Consider the following 7,154-nt stretch of genomic DNA (forward strand, 5'->3'; position numbering starts at 1 on the left):
CCCTCCCTCTCTTTATCTGTGTGTCAAACAGATGGGATTGGAGAGAGGAAGGAGAGAGGAAGGAGCGAGGAAGGAGCCTCTTCGCTCACTCACCCTCTCACTCTCTTTCCTACCCTCTCTCTCTCTCTCTCTCTCAATTTCAATTCAATTCAATTCAGAGGGTTTTATTGGCATGGGAAACATATATTTACATTGCCAAAGCAAGTGAAATAGATAATAAACCAAAGTGAGAAAAAAAGAACCCAATCAGAAATGAACAAAAGTTCCAGATGAATAGAGACATTTCCAATGTCATATAATGTCTATATACAGTGTTGTGACAATGTGCAAATAGTTAAAGTACAAAAGGGAAAATAAATAACCATAAATATGGGTTGTATTTACAAGGGTGTTTGTTCCGGGCAACAGGTCACAGGTCACGTCACCTCTCTCTATTCGGTGTTGTATTAATGGGTGTTTAAGATGATACTATTTAACACTGGTTTACCTCAACTGAGCCATTCTCCTGAGAAAGAGAAGACACAGATAACCCTGGACTGCGCTTATAAAACAAATAGGGTGTTGCAACATATGGATGCAGTATGTTACCAACAACGATGAGACAGTCTACCCAGGGAGGAGGTGAGAGACCCCGGTGGAGCCGTGCCAGGAAAATGACCTCTCTCTCAACATCAACACAACGGAGGAGCTGATGGTGGACGACAGGAGACAGGGTCGCAGTGGAGAGGGTCAAAAGCTTCGAGTTCCTCGGCCTGCACGTCACTGGCCTCTTCACACAGACAGCGTGGTGAAGAAGGAGAATCAGCACCTCTTTAAACCTCAGGAGGCGGGAGAAATTTCGCGTGGCCCCATGAGATCCCTCACAAACTACAGACGCATCATTGAGAGCACCCCGTCGCCTGGTACAGCTACTGCACCTCGCGCAACTGCGGGGCTCTCCAGAAGGTGGTGGGGTCAGTCCAACGCATCACCGGGGGCACATTGCCTGCCCTCCAGGACACCTTCAGCACCCGTTGTCACAGGAAGGCCAAGAAGATCATCAAGGACCTCCCGAGTCACAGCATGTTCACCCCGCTATCATCCAGAAGGCGAGGTCAGTACAGGTGCATCAAAGACTGAAAAAAAGCTTCTACCTCCAGGCCATCAGAGTAGTAGTAGTCACCACTAGCCGGCCTCACCCAGTACCCTGCCCTGAACTCAGTAACTATTACTAGCCGGCTACCAACCGGTATTCAACCCTGGACTTTACATTTTTTTTTATAACCTTTATTTAACTAGGCAAGTCAGTTAAGAACAAATTCTTATTTTCATTGACAGATCTGTCGTTCAGCCTAGGCAGATCTGTCCCTCAGCCTAGGCAGAACGACAGATCTGTGCCTTGTCAGCCAGCTCGGGGGTTTGAACCTGGAACGGTTCCGGTTGCTAGTCCAACGCTCTAACCACTAGGCTACCCTGCCGCCCCAGCCACCTTAGAGACAGCTGCCCTATGTACATAGTCATTGAACACTGGTCACTTTAATAACGTTGACCAACTGTTTCATCCACTTTGTATGTATATACTGTATTCTAATCAAGTCTCATCCTATATAACTACTGCAGTACACACCTTTTCTATTCATTTACTGTCCATACTGTCTTTACACACCATTATATACAGTTGAAGTTGGAAGTTTGGAAACACCTACTCATTCAAGGGTTTATCTTCATTTTTCAAAACTATGAAATAACACATGGAATCATGTAGTAAGCAAGTGCCTTGATGACAGCTTTGCACACTCTTGGCATTCTCTCAACCAGCTTCATGAGGTAGTCACCTGGAATGCATTTCAATTAAAAGTTCATTTGTGGAATTTCTTTCCTTCATAATGTGTTTGAGCCAATCAGTTGTGTTATGACATGGTAGGGGTGGTATACAGAAGATTTGGTAAAAGACCAAGTCCATATTATGGCAAGAAAAGCTCAAATAATCAAAGAAAAACGACAGTCCATCATTACTTTAAGACATGAAGGTCAGTCAATAGGGAACATTTCAAGAACTTTGAATATCTCTTCAAGTGCAGTCACAAAAACCATCAAGCGCTGTGATGAAACAGGCTCTCATGAGGACGGCAACAGGAAAGGAAGACCCAGAGTTACATCTGCTGCAGAGGATAAGTTAACTAGAGTTAACTGCACCTCAGATTGCAGCCCAAAATAAATGCTTCACAGAGTTTAAGTAACAGACACATCTCAACATCAACTGTTCAGAGGAGACTGCATGAATCAGGGCTTCATGGTGGAATTGCTGCAAAGAAACCACTACTAAAGGACACCAGTAAAAAGAAGAGACTTGTTCGGACCAAGAAACACAAGCAATGGACATTAGACTGTTGGAAATCTGTCCTGAGGTCTGATGAGTCCAAATTTGAGAATTTTGGTTCTAACCGCCGTTTCTTAATTCCTACCTTTACATTTTTGGGATTTGCGTGTTTTGTTTTGTATTGTTATGTATTACTGCACTGTTGGAGCTAGAAACATAAGCATTTCGCTGCAGCTGTGATAACATCTGGAAAATATGTGTACACGGCCAATACATATAGATATTATATCATCCACAATAAGAGAAGGTGTAGAAACACTTGTGAGTGTACAAGCTGTATAGTATAACAGTACTTGTGAGTGTACAAACTGTATAGTATAACAGTACTTGTGAGTGTACCAGCTGTATATTATAACAGTACTTGTGAGTGTACAAACTGTATAGTATAACAGTACTTGTGAGTGTACCAGCTGTATATTATAACAGTACTTGTGAGTGTACAAACTGTATAGTATAACAGTACTTGTGAGTGTACAAACTGTATAGTATAACAGTACTTGTGAGTGTACAAACTGTATAGTATAACAGTACTTGTGAGTGTACAAACTGTATAGTATAACAGTACTTGTGAGTGTACCAGCTGTATAGTATAACAGTACTTGTGAGTGTACCAGCTGTATAGTATAACAGTACTTGTGAGTGTACAAACTGTATAGTATAACAGTACTTGTGAGTGTACCAGCTGTATAGTATAACAGTACTTGTGAGTGTACCAGCTGTATAGTATAACAGTATTTGTGAGTGTACCAGCTGTATAGTATAACAGTATTTGTGAGTGTACCAGCTGTATAGTATAACAGTATTGTGAGTGTACCAGCTGTATAGTATAACAGTACTTGTGAGTGTACCAGCTGTATAGTATAACAGTACTTGTGAGTGTACAAACTGTATAGTATAACAGTACTTGTGAGTGTACAAACTGTATAGTATAACAGTACTTCTTAGTGTACAAACTGTATAGTATAACAGTATTTGTGAGTGTACCAGCTGTATAGTATAACAGTACTTGTGAGTGTACAAACTGTATAGTATAACAGTACTTGTGAGTGTACAAACTGTATAGTATAACAGTACTTGTGAGTGTACCAGCTGTATAGTATAACAGTACTTGTGAGTGTACCAGCTGTATAGTATAACAGTACTTGTGAGTGTACAAACTGTATAGTATAACAGTACTTGTGAGTGTACCAGCTGTATAGTATAACAGTACTTGTGAGTGTACCAGCTGTATAGTATAACAGTACTTGTGAGTGTACAAACTGTATAGTATAACAGTACTTGTGAGTGTACCAGCTGTATAGTATAACAGTACTTGTGAGTGTACCAGCTGTATAGTATAACAGTACTTGTGAGTGTACCAGCTGTATAGTATAACAGTATTTGTGAGTGTACCAGCTGTATAGTATAACAGTATTTGTGAGTGTACCAGCTGTATAGTATAACAGTATTTGTGAGTGTACCAGCTGTATAGTATAACAGTATTTGTGAGTGTACCAGCTGTATAGTATAACAGTATTTGTGAGTGTACCAGCTGTATAGTATAACAGTATTTGTGAGTGTACCAGCTGTATAGTATAACAGTACTTGTGAGTGTACCAGCTGTATAGTATAACAGTACTTGTGAGTGTACAAACTGTATAGTATAACAGTACTTGTGAGTGTACAAACTGTATAGTATAACAGTACTTCTTAGTGTACAAACTGTATAGTATAACAGTATTTGTGAGTGTACCAGCTGTATAGTATAACAGTACTTGTGAGTGTACAAACTGTATAGTATAACAGTACATGTGAGTGTACAAACTGTATAGTATAACAGTACTTGTGAGTGTACCAGCTGTATAGTATAACATTACTTGTGAGTGTACCAGCTGTATAGTATAACAGTACTTGTGAGTGTACCAGCTGTATAGTATAACAGTACTTGTGAGTGTACAAACTGTATAGTATAACAGTACTTGTGAGTGTACCAGCTGTATAGTATAACAGTACTTGTGAGTGTACCAGCTGTATAGTATAACAGTACTTGTGAGTGTACCAGCTGTATAGTATAACAGTACTTGTGAGTGTACCAGCTGTATAGTATAACAGTACTTGTGAGTGTACAAACTGTATAGTATAACAGTACTTGTGAGTGTACAAACTGTATAGTATAACAGTACTTGTGAGTGTACAAACTGTATAGTATAACAGTACTTGTGAGTGTACCAGCTGTATAGTATAACAGTATTTGTGAGTGTACAAACTGTATAGTATAACAGTACTTGTGAGTGTACCAACTGTATAGTATAACAGTACTTGTGAGTGTACAAACTGTATAGTATAACAGTACTTGTGAGTGTACAAACTGTATAGTATAACAGTACTTGTGAGTGTAACAAACTGTATAGTATAACAGTACGTGTGAGTGTACCAGCTGTATAGTATAACAGTATTTGTGAGTGCACCAGCTGTATAGTATAACAGTATTTGTGAGTGTACCAGCTGTATAGTATAACAGTACTTGTGAGTGTACCAGCTGTATAGTATAACAGTACTTGTGAGTGTACAAACTGTATAGTATAACAGTACTTGTGAGTGTACAAACTGTATAGTATAACAGTACTTGTGAGTGTACAAACTGTATAGTATAACAGTACTTGTGAGTGTACCAGCTGTATAGTATAACAGTACTTGTGAGTGCTCTGATGAGTTCTGTGCCTACTGTAAGTACTTGCAAGTGTTTCAATGAATGTGGCAGGATGATGACACCAATGTGTGTGTGTGTGTGTGTGTGTGTGTGTGTGTGTGTGTGTGTGTGTGTGTGTGTGTGTGTGTGTGTGTGTGTGTGTGTGCATGTAAGTTCACCTGCTAGCCACACACACCCGACATTTCATTTTGCTCATGTTTTCTCTCTCTCTCACACACACACACACACACACACACACACACACACACACACACACACACACACACACACACACACACACACACACAAACGCACACGCACGGCCCCCCAAGACTGGCCACGTGCACCGTCCCGTAGAGAGAGCGAGCACAGGAAGAGAGAGAAAGAAAGAGGGAAGGCTCGTAAAGAGGGTGACCGTATGGAAAATAAGTTCAACGTACGACTAGCTTCATATAGAGCAGACCTTCCACTCCTACAGAGAAGAGAGGGAAGGGAGTGCACCAGAAAAGAGCCGTGAACAAGAAGTTACTGCGGTACAAAGTAAAACATACAACCGTATTGCTAAGACCAGAATTCAATGTCATACATCTTGCTTCCACTGCTCAGTAAACATACACTTGCAGATATCTATATGGAGTCATTTTTTTGTGTGGAAGGTTATTGGTTTGTTCAGAATATAATCAACCAGACATTTGATTCCAGTCAGAAACATTGATTCACCATTAAGCTATGATTGAGAATGACACAGAGAGAGAGAGGGAGATTAAGGATGGCGGAGAGAGAGAATAAGTGATAGAAAGAGAGAGAGAAGGACAGAGAGAATTGAGGACAGAGAGAGATACTGTACCGTGCGTGGAGACAGCAATAAGAAGAAGAGACTTGCTTGGACCAAGAAGCACAAGTCTAATGGACATTAGATCGTTGGAAATCTGTCCTGAGGTCTGATGAGTCCAAATTTGAGATTTTTGGTTCCAACCGCCGTGTCTTTGTGAGACGCAGAGTTAGTGAACGGATGATCTCCACGTGTGTGGTTCTCACCGTGAAGCGTGGAGGAGGAGGAGGTGTGATGGTGTGGGTGTGCTTTGTTGGTGACACTGTCAGTGATTCATTTAGAATTCAAGGCACACTTAACTAGCATGGCTAAATAAATAAAAGAGACACTATTGGTGAGAGAAAATGAGAAAGAGTGAGAAGGACAGAGAGAATAGAGGACAGAGAGAGATACTGTACTGTGGGTGGAGTGATAGGTAGGCTGGGGGAATAAACTGGTGTAATCGGGGCCAGTAGTCAGTAGTGACATCTCTTTGGGTCTCTTACATAATTTAACATCCTATTGATTTGTCACTGGCAAGATTTGGCCCTCAGCCAATATGCAATAGCATTTGTAATATTTGAGCTTCAGCCAAGAAGAGAGGGCTGAGCGAGAGAGAAGGGAGAGGGAGGGGGTAGGACAAGGGAGGGTGGACAGAGGGCAGAGAGAGGGGGTAGAGAGAGAGAGAGAAAGAAAGAGAGAAAATTAAAAAAAGGTCCTGTGATGTTGATGGTATCATCAATGAAATTATAAAATATACTGACCACAAATTCCAATTGCCTATAATTAAACTTTAACATCATCCTCAGCTCTGGCATATTCCCCAAAATTTGAAACTAAGGACTGATCACCCCAGAAGAATTTGACCCCAATAACTACCGTGGGATATGCGTCAACAGCAACCTTGGGAGAATCCTCTGCATTTTCATTAACATCATGGCTTGTACATTTCCTCAGTGAAAAGAATGTACTGAACAAATGTCAAATTGGCTTTTACCAAATTACCGTACGACAGACCACGTATTCCCCCTGCACACCCTAATTGAAAAACAAACCAACCAAAACAAAGGCAAAGTCTTCTCATGACTTGTTGATTTCAAAAAAGCTTTTGACTCAATTTGGCATGAGGGTCTGCAATACAAATTGGTGTTGGGGGAAAAACATACAACATTCTAAAATCCATGTACACAAACAACAAGTGTGCGGTTAAAATTGGCAAAAATAAATAAAATCTTTCCGCGGGGCCGTGGGTTGAGACAGGGATGAAGCTTAAGCCCCACCCTCTTCAACATATATGTCAACGAATTGGCGAGGGC

This window comes from Oncorhynchus kisutch, linkage group LG9 (assembly GCF_002021735.2).
Source record: "Oncorhynchus kisutch isolate 150728-3 linkage group LG9, Okis_V2, whole genome shotgun sequence".
Taxonomy (NCBI): domain Eukaryota; kingdom Metazoa; phylum Chordata; class Actinopteri; order Salmoniformes; family Salmonidae; genus Oncorhynchus; species Oncorhynchus kisutch.